Genomic DNA, 16,779 nt, shown 5'->3' on the forward strand with positions numbered 1-16,779 from the left:
GCAAAATGGTAGAGACAATTATAAAGAAAACGACAGAATGTATACATAAGCATGGATTAATGAGAGAAAGCCAAATTGGTTTTAGCCAAGGGAAATCTTGCATCACCAATCTACAGCATTTCTTTGAAAGGGGTGAATGAACATGTGGATAAAGATGAATCGGTTGATATTGTGTATTTGGATTTTCAAAAGGCATTTGACAAATGCCATCCTAGGATGGAAAAATTTCAGCAATCATGTTCTAAACGATATTGCGTGGCAAAAATGGGTGGAATTGTCCAATCAGAATGGTGCACAAATAAAAGTGTCTTTCAACTCATCTGATTGATCTTTATTCATCCAAAGTCACTCGACCCGACCCTGTTATCTGTGCTAAACGATATTGCACCATTAAAAATATGTAAGAAAAGACATCGTTTATCAGATAGCTGGTATGATGCTGATCTATTAGTTTTAAAACGAGAAGTGCATAAATTGGAAAGAATATGATGTAAATCAGGGAAAGATAAGGACAGATTCATTTGGTAACTAAAGGTTAAAGAGTATAAAAGAATAATCAAAGAAAAGCATTGTAAACACTATTCCCAAACAATTAATTCTCCTTCACTGAATAGCAAAGAACTTTTCAGAATAGTCAATTCTCTGTTTGATATTGATCTACATAAACGCTCTCACACAGATCTCCCACCCTCTGCTACAAACCTAGCCGACTACTTCGCCACAAAAATTCATAATTTGAAAATCGTCTCTTGTAGCTACAAGCATAGACCTATCAATCAATCAATCTGCTTTAGAAAATGAAGGTTCAATTGCTGACATGATCTGGAATCATTTCGAAAATCCAGATTGGAGCTAATTTCTTAAGCTCTACTCTAAATATGCAAAATCTAATTGCCTATTAAGACAACTGCCCACCTATTATCATGAAATCAGCCCCCTTCCCATTCAAAGCTGAACTTTTCAACTGGGTTTCTCTTTGTCCACTGGCTACTTTCCGGTGGAACTCAGACATATTCCTGTGACTCCTATTATTAAAAACTCCAAGGAGCCAGTCTCTTCAGCTGCCAACTATAGATCCATTGCCAACATACCATTCTTCCTCAAACTAAAGGAAGGTCTAGTTAACCTTGATCTCAAGAAATATTTAGAGAAGTTCAACATTCTACATGACTCTCAGTCTGGTTTTCACACAAATTACAGTACGGAAAGTCTTAGTTTCACTGACCGACTACCTCTTCCATTTGTTTTCCCTGGGAAAAAGCGCACTGGTACTTCAGTTCGACTTGAGCAGTGCCTTTGACCTTGTTGACCATGACATTCTGCTTAGATGCCTCAATTGGCATTTCTTGACACTGGTTCACAGGCTTCTTAAAAAAACGTACTTACCAGGTTCATAGTGACGGAACCTTTTCCCAATCTTGGTATAATCCCTGTAGAGTTCCACAGGGCTCCCCTCTCTCCCCTTCTCTATTCAATGTCTACATGGCATCATTGGGACATATGTTATCTGACTCAAAATTGAAATCGTATATATGTGCAGATGACATAATAATTATCATTCCCATAACCTCACTGACACAAGAGACAGAACAATTCACCTCATCTATTCACATTAAGGTAGAACAATGGACTGCACAATTCAAACTTAAACTGAATCCAGAAAAAAACAAGATTTTCTTGGCAAGTTAACGAATACTTCTTTGAAATTAAACGGGTTAAATTACCCAATTAATTCTACTATCAAAATCCTTGGAGTCATCCTGGACCGATGCCTGACTTTTGAAGACCATACTAATGCTCAGGTTAAAAAATGCTTTTGCACCTTTTGGAAATTTCGTACCATCAAACACTATTTTGACTTCCTCTCTTTTCGACTGCTGGTTCAATCTCTAATCTTAAACATCTTAGATTACTGTAATATTATATACTAAGGATCCTTTAAGAAAACCATCAAACGATTGAGAGTCATTCAGAATGCTGCCGTCCGTCTCATTTATGGTCTCAAAAAATCGGATCATATAAGCCCTTATTACAGAAAACTACACTGACTGCCAATGGAGGCAAGGGTCATCTTCAAGTTTGCCTGCCTATGCTTCAAACCATAACAGGTTCATCCCCAATCTACCTGTCACACCATTTTGAATTTCCAGGCACCACTTGCACACGTAGTGCCTATCTGTTTGCCTTCCCATCCTTGAAGGGCTGTATCTACAAGAGATTCCTTGATAGATCACTGTCATTCCAAGCAGGAAAATGGAATAAATGTCTAACCACCCTCATTTCAAATTCACCCTTCTACCAAACCTTCAGGAAATCAATTAAAACCTATCTCTTTGATAAATTTCTCTGACTCCTTTCCTGCTTTGTTGTATCTCTGAAATTATTCCGCACATACCTAACTACTCCTGGCTTGCTAATGTAATTTGAAAGTCTTTTTTTGTAACATCGCTGTGTGAACAGCCTCTTCCTCTGTAAACAGCTCTGAACTGCTTGTGGTATTGTGGTATACAAAAACAAAGTTGTTATTATTATTATTAAAGTACCTCATGAAAGACTTCTGAGGAAATTAGAATGTTATGGGATAGGAGGTAAAGACAGAAAACAGAGAGTGGGTTTAATTGCTCAATATTCTCAATGGAGAAGGGTAAATAGTGGGGTTCCCCCAGGGGTCTGTGCTAGGACCGCTGCTTTTTAACATATTTATGAATGATCTAGAGATGGGAATAACTAGTGAGATAATTAAATTTGCTGATGACACAAAGTTGTTTAAAGTTGCTAAATCACAAGAGGATTGTGAAAAATTGCAAGAGGACCTTGTGAGATTTGAAGACTGGGCTTCAAAAATGGCAGATGACGTTTAATGTGAGCAAAGTGATACATGTAGGAAAGAGGAACCCAAACTATAGCTATGTGATGCTGAGTTCTGTGTTAGAAGTCACTGCCAGGAAAAAGGATATAGGTTTAATTGTTGAAGATACATTGAAACCCTCAGCTCAATGTGGGGCAGCTGCTAAGAAAGCAAATAGAATATTAGGCATTATCAGGAAAGGAATGGAAAACAAATATGAAAATGTTTTAATGCCCTTGTATCACTCTATGGTAAGGCTGTACCTTGAATACTGTGTGCAGTTCTGGTCACTGTATCTCAAAAAAGATATAGCAGAGTTAGAAAAGGTACATAGAAGGGCAACAAAAATGATAAAAGGGGTGAGTAGACGTCAATGAGAGACTAAAGCAGCTAGGGCTCTTCAGCTTGGAGAAGAAACGGCTCGGGGTAATATGATAGAAGTCTATAAAACAATGAATGGTTCAGTTGTCTGATAAAGATTGGGAAATGATTTGTCGGGAGGCATACAAGGCTTCTACCTGTGCCTTGGTTCAGGAAAATGCATACAAGGTGCTGACGAGATGGTACTATACGCCAGAACGCCTGCATAGAATCTACCCTGGAGTGCCTGACCTCTGTTGGAGATGTGGAAGGCAGGGGGGATCTTTTATGCATATCTGGTGGGATTGCACACTTATTCAGCCCTTCTGGAAGGTGGTGACTGATACCTTGTCTGAATGTCTGGGGGAATGTGTTGTTCTTTCTTCTAGGAGCTGTCTCTTGGGCTTATATAACTCCAGGGATTGCTCTTGGCAGACTAAATTTCTTAGATGGGGCTTAGCGGCTGCGAAATGTCTAATTGCCAATCATTGGAAAAGTGTGGAAGCTCCCTCTCGAGATGTATGGGTGTCTCGTTTGCTTTCTATGGGAAAGATGGAGGTAGCCATAGCAAAGAGACGACATAACTATATCGTCTATTTTCATACCTGGAGGAAGTTGGAAGAAATACTGGATGCTCTGTAAGGGACCTTTGCCTTGTCGTCTGCCGGAAGAATGGGGTGGGGGGGGGGGGGGAGGGATGGGGATTGTGGATAATGGGGAAATTGGTATTTAGCTGGGATATGGGGGATGTGGGCGTTTGTTTATTTGACATGATTATATTTTGTTTTCAATTCACGTTATTTTCTTGCTGTTAGTACATGATACTCCTTGATGTATATATATACTGCTGAGTATATTGTATTGCTCCTGTGCATTGTTAACCATAAAAGTTTATTTTCAATAAATACTTAAATATTAAAAAAAAAAAAAAACAATGAATGGATTGTAAAGGGTAGATGTGAATCGCTTGTTCACTCTTTCCAAAAATACTAAGACTAGGGGGCATGCGATAAAGCTACTAAGCAGTAGATTTAAAAGAAACCGGAGAAAATATTTCTTCACACAACATGCAATTAAACTCTGGAATTTGTTGCCGGAGAATGTGGTGAATTCAGTTAGCGTACCAGGGTTTGGATAATTTCCTAAAAGAGAAGGCCATAGGCCATTATTGAGATGGCTTGGGGAAATACACTGCTTATTCCTGGGATAATCTTCTTTGCTACTTGGGATCTAGCTAGGCACTTGGGACCTGGGTTGGCCACTGTTGAAAACAGGATACTGGGCTTGATGGACCTTCGGTTTGTCCCAGTATGGCAATTCTTGCGTTCTTATGTTCGTAGGAAAGGTTGCACTTGCCAGCCTCAGCTCAATAGGCTACAAATTTATGCTGCGCCTCTGACAGGTTTTGTCAATCACATGTGGACTAGGCAATCCTGCAACCTTTTCATTTCCTTGCTTTCATAGTTGCTTTTATAGTTTGAATCTGTAAAGCTTATGAGCTACCAGACAGCTCCAGGTCATTAGGGGCAATCTGAACCAGTTATGGTTTTACTCCCACTGCATACAATAGGCTCATCCTGTTCCTCAATGACCCAGATCCATCATGTAGAATTGATTTTATAGAATTTAGTCTCAGCTGGGTTACTTGCCAGTTTATAGCAGCAAATGCCAGTTGTGCTTTTATTTCCAGTATATATGGATGGTTTTAAAGCTGTGTAATATCCATGTTCTGTGTATATACGACAGTTGATATATGTAGTTTGTGTAGAAAATCCCATTTGTTGTGTTTTTCCAATAATAGATGAGTTGGTAATTCTAGGGACTTGTATAATGTTTGCATTGACATTTTTTAATATGTTCCATGGTTGGTGACAAGAGCATGGCTACTGAGGGAGGTGTGACTACTGTAGTGGCAGAGCTTTGGATAATCTCTCTGCCCCCTAAGGCTGGCTTTTTACGAGTACTGGCACCTCTTTAACTAAGGGGAAAAAAAGAACTTGATATACTTAAACAGTAAATAATTACTGGATTCTCCCACTTCAGCTCAGTTTCACAGTATCAGCAAGCAGAAAAGCACTACAGGCCTGGAAAGCCCAGAAAATGGTGGGTATTGTCACCAAGAACTGTATAACCAACTCCAAAGGCAATGACAAAATCAAGTCCGTGAAAAATTTCCCTGTCCCTGTCCCATTCCTGAGGCTTGTGCAGATGAGGACAGATGAGCTTGCAGGAATGGGACAAGGATAGGAAAGGCATTTGTGGAGACGGGAAAATGATTTCCTGCAGGGACGGGGAAAAATTTTGTCACCATATCATTCAATAGTATGTGCCTCACAAGAATAAACTGTCTTAAAACGAACAATGAATTTCCATCTTTGGAGAGGATACTTATTTTGCTGGAGCACATGAGTATGATAGAATTTACAAGCAGATATGTTCTTGGTGAAGGAAGCTCACCTGCAGAGATGGGAGTTTATGTCACAGATAAACTAACAAGACACTACAATCCTCAGATTACAGCTACTTGTAAGGGGGACTGAATATTATTTCAGAGCTCTCTGAATCCCAAAGTCACAGACATTATGAAGGAACCAACAAGCAGATGCATATTTGTGTTGTGCCACCACTCTGCAAGCAAGGGTACTGCAGTATTACTTTACCTCAAATGTAGCCTATAGCCTGAGCACACTGACTCAGATGTGGGGTACACACAGAAAAAACACTAACCAAATCGTGGCTTAAAATAAGTGTCAAGATAAACCTGGTTAGGATTATGTTGTAATTAAATAGAATCAGCTGTGATGTTATAAAATCTTTCCTTAGATTCTTAGAAGAATAGAGGGTATTCTTTGCTCTTCTCCAATATCCATCTAACATTGGCAATAATGTCTCTTGTTCCTTGACCTTTTCTAAAACCAGCCTGAACTTCGGGTAGTTCTTGCTCAATGTATGATTGGAGCCTTTGTTGTATTATTTTCAGCAATATTTTGCTGGCATGTGGAATTAATGTAATCGTTCTGTAGTTGTTTCAGTCCTTGGCGTCACCTTTCTTTGGTATAGATATGAACAGTGATCTTCTCCAATCAGTTGACCATGTTTTTTCCCTCTATACTGTTGACACAGTCAAGTGACGGCAATGATATCACCTTCTGAACCTTTTATTAATTCAATTGGAATACCGTTGACACCAGATAACTTATTTTTCGATAAAGCTTTAATTGCTGCAATAACTTCTTCTTTTAAAATAACTGGTTCTTCTTCAGCCTGCAAGCTCCTACCTTCTCTATGAATCTTGAAGGGGGCAGGCACAGGAAGGGCTTGATCATGTACAGATGCTCAAGGCCCTGCACTGGATCAGCATACAGCATTGGCAGCAGTAGCTTTTCTTAAATGTCAAATGGGTAAGTGCGATTGCAGCTGGGCAGGGGGAATGCGTATGGAGGACAATGGCATGGGTCATCTTGGGGTTGGGAGGATCTGTGCTCTTGTACCCTGTGGGAAGTAGAACATGGCCGCTCCTCAACTGCTAAATCTTTGCAAACGCAGGATCCAGGGCTAGAGTGGGCATCCATGAGAGGTGAACTCTAGGCAAATCAAATGGTTTTGTAGACAGAAAAAATGAAGTTTAAAAAAAGATTGCTAAAAATCTAAGATTGCCGCCATCAAAAAATTTGCATCAAAAATGTGAAAATAACAAAAGGAAGCAGAGAAGATCAGATCAGTAAACACCTTCTGAGTTTGCTTCAGAAGGAAAAACTGAAGAGGGAGCTGTTCTTCACTGCAGAAAGGGAGGAGTTCAAGATCTTAAAGTGACACCCTTCTGTAGATTCGCAGTTAGTGGGAATCAACAGCTATAGTGGGGACTCTTGTGTAACAGAACTTAGATTTCTCATCCTAGAGGAGATAAGAATAATAGGAACTGTACCTTTTATTTAGCATCTCAAAACGTTATACTAAAATAAAACTTTTAAAAAAAAATTGTCTTCAGTTGCCTGTAGTTATGTCTAAACAGGAAACATAACTTGTGGATAAGTCTCACTGATGGAGATCCAGATGAGTGAGATAAGAGAAGATGTAAAAAACAGGAGAGTCACCTCCACGAGTCAGTAGCAAACACGCAAACAGTGGAGATGTTCAAAGAAACAGGTGTGCTGATTTATTTCAGAACTCTACTTTATTCAGTTAATGACCCAACACTTATGTGTTTTGGCTCAAACAGCCTGCATTAGGAGTCTTTCCATTAATACATTCTACTCTGCAGTGGCAATTGGCATTCGTCAGAATATTAACATGATAGACTTTGAATAGTAAGAATGTGTCATCTCTGGTCAAAATGTTGAAAATTCACATGCTTACTATGCAAGGTCTATTATGTTGATATTCTGACAAATGCCAATTGCCACTGCAGAGTAGGATGTATTAATGGAAAGACTCCTGATGCAGGCCATTTGAGCTGAAACACATACGTGTTGGTTCATTGATTGAATAAAGCAGAGTTTAGAGATAAGAGATGGTGATTAAAGTATACTCTGGGATTCATTTAAAGCTATACATAGAGTTCTTTATTAAAGAGGCAACTAGCTGAAAACAGAAAAGGGAACTTCAATGAGAATACAGAAGAAGTAACAATTCAGGAGGCCTTATGGAAAAGGTTAGGCTCCAAAAGGTGTTTGGCAGGAATCAATGAAGTTAAAAGAAACCTAAATCAATTGTCAAGTACTGTACTTCAGATGACAGGTATCCAATGGCTGAAACATAGCTTTCATCAGCTAGATAACATCGAGGTCCCAAGATTGTAGTTAGCTTGATGGAAGGCTCAGACCTCAACATTGCTTTTTAATATTTACATGTCTTAGGTGAATTATTAATAGGGCCCATGGTCATCTTCAGTTTTATTCACAAGAAGGGAGGCAAGAATTCACAATGTCTAAGGAAGAGTGTAAAGTAACTACTGTATATATTCAAATATAAATTGAGATTTGGGGGCCCAAAAATGGGGATCTCTATTTATATTTGAGTCCTCCCGAGCTCGTGCCCCCCCCCCCCCATCGGACCTGTTGCAGGCCTTCCCTGGAACTATCTTGAACCCTGGTAGTCCAGTGATGATCAGGGACAGGAGCAACTCTTCCCATGTCCTGTCCCAGCTGGCTCTGCACCACCCCGGCTCTCAAATGCCTGCCATTGGCGTCCTTGTGGTCCAGCAGTGAACTGGGGTAGTAGTGATCATCCTACACTCCTGTCCCATGCAGACCCGCTATTGGAAATAGCTGCCTTGAGTCCCTGCTGCAACTTCATGAGATGCTCAGAACTAACACTAGGGCTCGAGGTATGTCAGAGGTGGGGGGGTGCAGAGCTGGTTGGGACAGGACAAGGAGGGATTGCTCCTGTCCTGGTCACCACTGATCACCAAGGTTTAAGGTGTGCCCGGGTGCAAAGACAGGAAGGCCAGGCCAAGATCAGGTGGGTTGGACAGGATATCACACCTTGGGGAAGATAGGAATATGGATATCAGGGACGTAGGGAGGATGGAGAAAGAGGATTACCTATACTTGAATATAAACCCCTTTTCCCCCTTTTATGGAAGAAAAATAAGTTGCCTCAGTTTATATTTGGATTGGTTTATATTTGAGTATATATGGTAAGCTCAAAGAAAGTAGCAAATTGAGTGTCTAAATAATCAACTTGAGGAGCAACCCCTGCTCCATCACCAGCAGAACCTTTTCCTTCCAAGAAAAACCACAATCAAGATGATTCATAGAAAATAAATACATGATTATCAAAAGTACTGTATATACTCAAATACAAGATGAGATTTTGGGGTAAAAAAAAAAAAAAAAAAAGGCCCAAAAATGGGGATCTTGTCTTATATTCGGTCAGCGCCCATCCGCCTTCCTCCTGGACTTGTTGCAGGCCTCCATTGTTGCCGTATGACCTGATGGGCAGAGACAGGAGGCATCCCTCCCATCTCCTGTCCCGGCTGACTCTGATAATTTTACCTCCCTTCCTCCCTCCTTCCCCCGTGTACCTTTTTGAATCCCTGGTGGTCCAGCAGTATACAGGGCAGAAGCGAGCTTTCCACACTTCTGTCCCATGCTGAGCCCCTCTGAATGACTGCTGTGAATTCTTGCAGTCCAGCGGTGTACTGGGCAGGAGTGAGCTTTTTACACTCCTGCCTGGCATTGAACCATTCGCTGATTGGCTGCCACCAGTTCTCACGGGACTCCAGGGTACAGCAGTACACCACTGGGCCGTGAGAACTAGAGGCAGCCATTTAGGGAGGGGCACGGGGCAGAAAGCTCGCTCGTGCCCAATACACCGTTTGACCACAAGGGATTAAAAAAGGTACATGGGGGAAGGTAAAAAAAATTGTCAGAGTCGGCCAGGATAGGAGACGGAAGGGATCCCTCCTGTTCCGGCCTACCACTGGACCACCAATTTTTCAAGAATAGCAGTCAGGACCAAACTATCCAAGGAACCATCTACCACATATTTCTCTTTCTGGAGTAAATTGCTTCTTCGAACTAGGGAGACAGTAAATCATATGCAAGAGAGGAAATTTCTCTTTGCCATACTTAAATAACTTCTTAAGATACCAATGAAATAATTATTTAGGAGTTATGTAAGTAACTGAGGATCAATTTAATACACGGATGTTCGACTGCTTAGTATACAGTAATTCTCAAAATTTTCCATCTTCTTTTGAACAAAACCTTTTTCTTGCAAAACGGTAGCCTAAGATTGCTTGCAGAGAACCCCTCCATTTTCCCTCCATAATAACTTACTGTTTCTTCATGTTTTTTAATCTTGCTGGTATGCTCCCCAAGTGACTCCAAAGCAGTCCATGTGGAAATAAGAGTCGCAACTATTGCTTTTAGCAAGGAACATCAAATTTTTCCCCCAGTTCCTCCTGAACACCTCTGGGAGAGACCGAGATAATCTCCCCAGTTGCTGATGAAATCTCTCCCAAGCTAGAAGGCACAGCCAGCCCACCAACAGAAGCTGCAGTGATCGGTGGAATTCCAGCTAGTGCCGGCATATTTGGTCCTGTCATGGCTCAGAGGGCTGGTGGTACAGCTGGGCCTGCCGGGCTAAGCAACAACTTGCTTCCCAAATTAGGTCTGCTCCTTTTCATCCTGCATCGCAGGTACGCCAGAATCAGCACTCGGTCCACAACAAACTGCTGAATCTCTGTCTGCCTCAAAGGGGGATCTGTGCAGGAGTTGGAGGGAACCCGTGGCTTCCCGTCTGTTTTGGCATCAGAGAAGGTAAGAAAAAATTATTTTAGGGGCTTAAGAACTTCCAGGCAAACAGAGTACAGGTTCAGGATCCTTGCCTCCCAAACACCATCTCAATTCTTTGCTGCTTTGGCTTTACTGGTACAAATTTGGATTGGATACATAGTAACATACAACTTTCATACTACAATCCGGCAGCTCAGCTATTCTTTGTTCCGAGTACTGAACATGGCACCTGGGCAGGGTTTTCCCTTATCACCATCACTTTTGTGCTCTGCACTGAACCCTTACATTTGAAGTTTATATAGGATTCAATGTTTTAGGGTATTCCTGATCTGCAAGAATGCTTAACTGTACCTCAGACTTTTCTTCTCTTTCTATTCTTCTCTTCTCTTTTTTCATTTTTTTCCCTTCAAGTTCCTTCTATTTATTTATTAATTATTTTTTATTTTTATTTTTATGTTTTAGTTTTTACTTTCCACACCTTTACCCCTGTATTGGAAAATTTGAATCATCCCAATATTTAATTGATTATTATTATTATTATTATTATTCTTTACAATTATCTTTTTAACTATCTTGGTTTTAATATTGTACTTGTACTTATTAGGACCCCTGATGAAGATTATACGAAACACGGACCGTGTTGGGTCCCTTGCCTGGTAAAAGGTTTTTAATCTAATGTTTTATTCGTTATAAATAAAGGCTGCCTGCATCGTGTACAAAGTCTGCAGTTTTTTGTTTTGTTTCCTCAGACTTTTCTGACATGTGCGCTCCAACACTTGCTGGATTATGCACAAATATCAAGCCTCCGTCTTAATCCCAACAAATCTGAAGCACTATGTCTAAAGGACAGTTGTGAGTTTCAGTGGGTTGGGGCATTTCTGCTTCAGTGGGCAGATGAGTATGAAATATCTTGGACTACACATTCTGAGACATTTCTCATGCTTGTACACACTCACTGGGCAGCTCTTGTCGAGGGCTGCACAGTGCCTTTTTGAACAATGGCGGACTCGCCCCAAACTGAAAGGGGGAGGGATACACCTCATCAAAATGACTCCTTTGCTGAAATGACTATATCCCTTGCCACTTATTCTGAAACCTAAAGTTTCAAGTTTCATACAGATTTGATTAATCGCCTCATCTAAATTCGAAGCGATATACATAATGATAAAAATTACAATATAAAAATAAAATCATAGTAGATAATACTAACAGGGTTAATGACAAATATGACAAAACTGGAAACAAAAGGAAAATATAGGTTAGAAGTTACAATTTAAATAAAGGTTAAATAAACATATAGGGGAGGCACATAAGGAGAGGGTAATGATAATAATTTAATAAGATAAAATTTGAAAGGAAGATAAAAATTGAAAGTGAGACTTGAAAGAATAACTATTAAGAGATTCTCATGATTATTAAAAGGTCAATTAAAAGCTAGTTAGATTATGAAGGCGTCATTAAAAAGGAAAGTTTTTAGTTTACTTTTAAATTTATCTAAATTAATTTCTTCCCTTAGATGGCTCGGTAGAGAATTCCAAGTCTGGGGTGCAGTGACTGAAAAAATAAATTGTCGACGCGTGTTTATTATTTTTAGTGATGGAATCGTTAATAGATGCTGTTCGGAAGATCTTAAAGTTCTACAACAAGCAGCTACAGACCTTTCTTTGGGGAGGGAAAAGCCTCTGATGGGCGTAGGCTAGTGAAAGATCTTGAAGCAGGAAGGAGACCTAGGTCCAACAAATCTACAGGCTTATTGCATAGCATCCTGTCCAAGACGTAACACCACTACTGGAGCTCAGGTATTGTAACACCTTTACTGAAGCTCATGCAAACCATTCAGAATTCACTCTCCAGTCATTAGTAACAGTATAGAAGGCTTCCAACAAACAATGTATGGGATTGGATACTTGGTATCCCAGAATTCTGTGACATGGTCTTGGAGAGAACTATAGATGGCTCACCAAGTCTATCATATCTTCTGCATAGCAAGTTGGGGGCCCTACACCCCAGGAGTTGAAACGCGTCTTACTGAAACTATTGAGATGGGCATGAGGATAAATTTACATTTAACCCACATTGATCTGGACATTTACCAATTTAAGGCCAATGCTTTTTTCTAACCAGGAATGACCATCCCTTGTCATCAGCAATGGTGTCAAAATGGTTTAACCAAGCTGACTCATTTGTTAGAGGAGGATAAAGCCACTTTATTTAAATTACGGTACGTTACAGAAAATTTTTTTTTTACAGATAATAGGACTGAGATTGGCACCAGTTAAGGCTGTATATTAACTCAAAATTTTAAATCGTACAATTAAATCACAATTATAATTTTTAATTGTGCAATTAATTGCATGATCCAAATGTAAAACAGAGATGAAACAAACCTGTGTGTATGCACACTTTACTCAGCATTCCCTCCTCTCCAAATCACAAACTGTCACCTTGTTTTGCCCCAAAATCTTATGGTGCACTGTCATCTTGTTTAGTTCCCCCCAATCCCCACTGCACTCTCACTTTGCCCTCCTTCCTGCTATTCACAGCCACAGGTAGAAGTGTAAGGCAAAATCAGCTACTAGGGCCTGAAGCTTATCGGCTCTGCAAACTGAAGTTAACTGCCACAAAAAAAGACCTTTCAGATCAGGTACTTCAGATAGCAAAACTCGAGTGGCACAAAAGCAGCTTTCATCAGCTGGTGAGAACATTGAGGTATCGTAACACCACTGAAGTTTTGATAGGTTTTGTCAAAAGCAAACCTCTCAAAGTACAGAGCTGGATTAATTGCACTGAGGTGAACCCTTACAGAGCTGGGTTTTAAACCAGACTCAGAGAGGTAAAGCAGTTTTTCTGTAGGGCAAGAGAAAGGATCCAAGGCCTTGCCCTCACACCACATGGCAAACTTCTTCCATTTAACACCTCTAAGTGTAATCTTTCCTGGAAGCCAGCAGGACCTTGGAAATACCCTCAGGCAGTTAGAGGGACAAGTTCTACACTCTCAATGACCAAGCCATGAGGGCCAGACACTGGAGGATGGGACACAGAAGAGATTCCTCTCTTCAGTGCTGGTATTTCTTTGTCTTTGTTCAATGCACAGCATCGGGATCTCGCTGTGCCAACTAGGATGATGCAGAATCCTCACGAGTTCTCAATGTTGGGTCTGATGATGTTCAAACCGTATGTGGTTACCAACATCCGACGCCAAGGCAGGGGAGAACACCTCAATGTCAACATGCTCCCTGTATCTGATGTAGCTACAGAAGCTATAGAAATCCATGCCTTCAACGCTGATGGACCGACTTGGGCATGCCAAAAGGTTTCTCACGATTGCTCCCTGTTAAGAATATTCCTTTTCCTTTTTGTAATTGGTATTCTAAAGTTTGAATTTTTTTCCGTAGGGAATTTCTGTTTTCAAGAGTTATCTTGAATATATTTGGATGATTATAATTTTTTTTTTTTAAAGTTTCTCATGTAGATACTTCTGATTCTTTTGGGATCTTTTCTGCATTTGAGCACAAAAAGAACAAAAAGATGACTTATGATCAGGGCCCAGGCATGGCATGCACATGTAATGAACATCAGTCATAGACATAGTCCTACTGCAGCCTGAGCATTTTGAAAACCCACTGGAAGCTTCAGGGACACCACAGGAAAAAGGCCAATGTAAAATCAAATGGCTCAATCACCACAGCTTATTATTTTAAAGAAAACAGAGACCCAGCCAGGAGCTCAGGCCTAAGGAAGCTGTAAGCTGCAAAGAAAGAAAAACTTAAAAGGGCTGATAAAACTAAGGAAGTAAGAGGGAACAAGATAAAAGCAAAATTAAATAGTTCCCATGCAACTCACAAAGACAGAAAGACAAGAGAAAATCTCACAGAAAAAAAATTGCAAGACAGAAGAAATAAAAACAAAATTTCACAGTTCAGCAGATGAACACCTGCAGGTCCTATGTGAATCAGCTGGAGGGAGGGGGGGGAGGCATGCGCGCACACACACACACACACAGGTAGGCCTTGCCCAAAGCTTTCAGAAAATGAAGAAATGTGCATGGTCTCCGCAAATGACATTACCCAGATGTAAGGACATATTGTCTGCCCTGCTCGTCCATTGGAGAAGTATACATTCAACAGACCAACATTGGGGAGGAAAGGGGTTGAGGAGAAATAAATGTGTATATTTACATATTAATATATGTACATTAATATCTTACATTTTAAATAAAGTGCTTGATATTGCTCATGCAGCCAGTTAATTTGGTCCTTCTGCCACCTCTCCATGGGTTGGCTCTCTTGAACCTCTTCCCCCAGCATCTTCTTTCCTACCTTCTCCAAGCATCCTCTCTCCTGCCTTGTCCCTTTCTCCCAGCATCCTGTCCCTCTTCAGCCTGTTTCCTCTCCTTTGTTTCTACCACACACATCCCTGTTCTGAATCTCAATGCAGTTGATGTTTCTACTGCTGCTCCTCTGATTTGTGGTTTGCTGCAAATAAGTAAAAAAAAGAAAAAAAAAGAAAAGTGTCTACTTTATACTGGTAACACAAATGTGTTAAAAATTCAGGTGGAGGCACTTCTATGCTGAACTTGTGCATTATAACAAGAGGAATAAAGACAGTGCCTCCCAAGTTTTCAAAGACCTCGTAGTGACCGAGACATGTTCTAGAACCTTTTTGGGCTGGAAACAGTCCACGTTTGGTCAACAATTTGTCTGTTGAGCCCCCTTACTTCTATATATTCAAGTGAATTTTTATGGGAACCATAAACATTTCACTGGAAGCCTGAAATCAATTTTTTTTTTATTCTTACTCAGTGCATTCCTATAACACAAATTCCTTTCTACACATTACGTTTTTAGAGAACAGTACTTCAATTTTATTTAGCATTGTCATATATTATGACATTATGGTTATTATTACATATTTGTTATATCGCTAAATTGCAAGAACAGAACTAAATGATTTACAGTCAAGAAATCCTTTGCCACTCCATGGCAAGTTGAAAACAATTTGCCAAGATTTTTGAAAAAGTTAAGTCCGCTCACAGACAATATGATCAATTTCTTACACCTCATACACCAAGAAATATTTTGAATTACCTGATATCAAAACTCCTGTAAACATGAAACACAGCTCCTATAATAAAAGTACCTTATACTAGGCAAGTATTTAGTACTAGTATTTTAGCCCGTTACATTAACGGGTGCTAGAATATATGTCTGTTTGTCTTTATTTCTGTCTCTCTCTCCCTCCCGCTGTCTTTCTTTCTGTCTGTCTCTCTCCCTGGCCCCCTTTGTCTGTCTGTCTTTCTGTGTCTCTCCCTGCCCGTGTCTTTCTTTTGTTTCTGTCTCCCTTCCTCCCACTGTCTGTCTTTCTTTCTATCTATCTCTCCACAGCAGCAGCATTCCCTCCCCCTCCATTTCCCTCCCCCGACACCACTTCCCTGTGCAGTAGCAGCGTTTCCCCTACCCCCCCTTTCCCTTTCCGCGGTCTGGCCGGCTCCCTTAGTCCCTTACCGCCCCGACAAACCTGCCGACTCCAGCAGCGTCTGCAGCACTCTACACACGCTGCTTCGGGGCCTTCTACTGCCCCGATTTACTCTGGCACGTCCCTGATGACATCATCAGAAACGCGGCAGAGCAAATTAGGGCAGTAGAAGGCCCCGAAGCAGCGTGTGTAGAGTGCTGCAGACGCTGCTGGAGTCGGCAGGTTTGTAGTTGGGGCCGCGGGAAGGGAAGGGGAGTGGCAAAGGACTAAGTGAGCCGGTCATATGTCAGGAAGGGATGGGAGGGTCAGACCGCAAAAAAAAAAACTTACAGAGTGAGTGGGGAGCCAGCAAAGGAGTCTTTTTGGTCAGCGCTTCTCTTCCCGCTATTTGGGTTCTTCTGCCGCGGGCATGGGGTCGTTTTAAGCGCGCATACGCACTTTTGCCGACCACAGACATACGGATCAGGGAACACGAGGTAAGAGTGCGCATGCACGCTTAGTGTTTTATTATATTAGATACTTTGAATTTTATAGGCTCTATAAACAAAAAACCCCAAAAGGGTCCTTTTATTAAGGTGCTCTAACCAATTTAGTGCGCACAAAATGCTAAGGCACCCTTAGAATATAATGAATGCCTTAGTATTTAGCACGCACTAATCTTTAAGAACATAAGAATTGCCACTGCTGAGTCAGACCAGTGGTCCATCATGCCCAGGAGTCCGCTCACGCAGCAGCCCTCTGGTCTAAGACCAGCACCCTAACCGAGACTAGCCCTACCAGTTAGCACGCCTTAATAAAAGGCGCCCAAAGCTTTTTATTCTCCATGGCATCCTATTCAATCTCCTCTACACGCTT

General features: G+C 40.9%; 1 protein-coding gene across 9 annotated transcripts in view; it reads right to left on the reverse strand.

Moving 5' to 3' along the window:
- SGMS1 (sphingomyelin synthase 1) overlaps positions 1-16,779 on the reverse strand; it is a 221,151-nt gene that overhangs the window by 116,015 nt on the left and 88,357 nt on the right. For 3 of the 9 annotated variants that reach the window (XM_033941907.1, XM_033941905.1, XM_033941908.1), the window contains one exon: positions 14,769-14,924. The exons of 5 other annotated variants lie outside the window; for them this stretch is intronic. The gene's annotated coding sequence lies outside the window, so the exon portion shown is untranslated. Of the gene's footprint in view, positions 1-14,656; positions 14,680-14,768; positions 14,925-16,779 lie in introns of those variants that run through there. One more of the 9 variants, XM_033941912.1, reaches the window with a different exon arrangement.

The sequence above is a fragment of the Geotrypetes seraphini genome, chromosome 4 (assembly GCF_902459505.1).
Source record: "Geotrypetes seraphini chromosome 4, aGeoSer1.1, whole genome shotgun sequence".
NCBI classification, from domain to species: domain Eukaryota; kingdom Metazoa; phylum Chordata; class Amphibia; order Gymnophiona; family Dermophiidae; genus Geotrypetes; species Geotrypetes seraphini.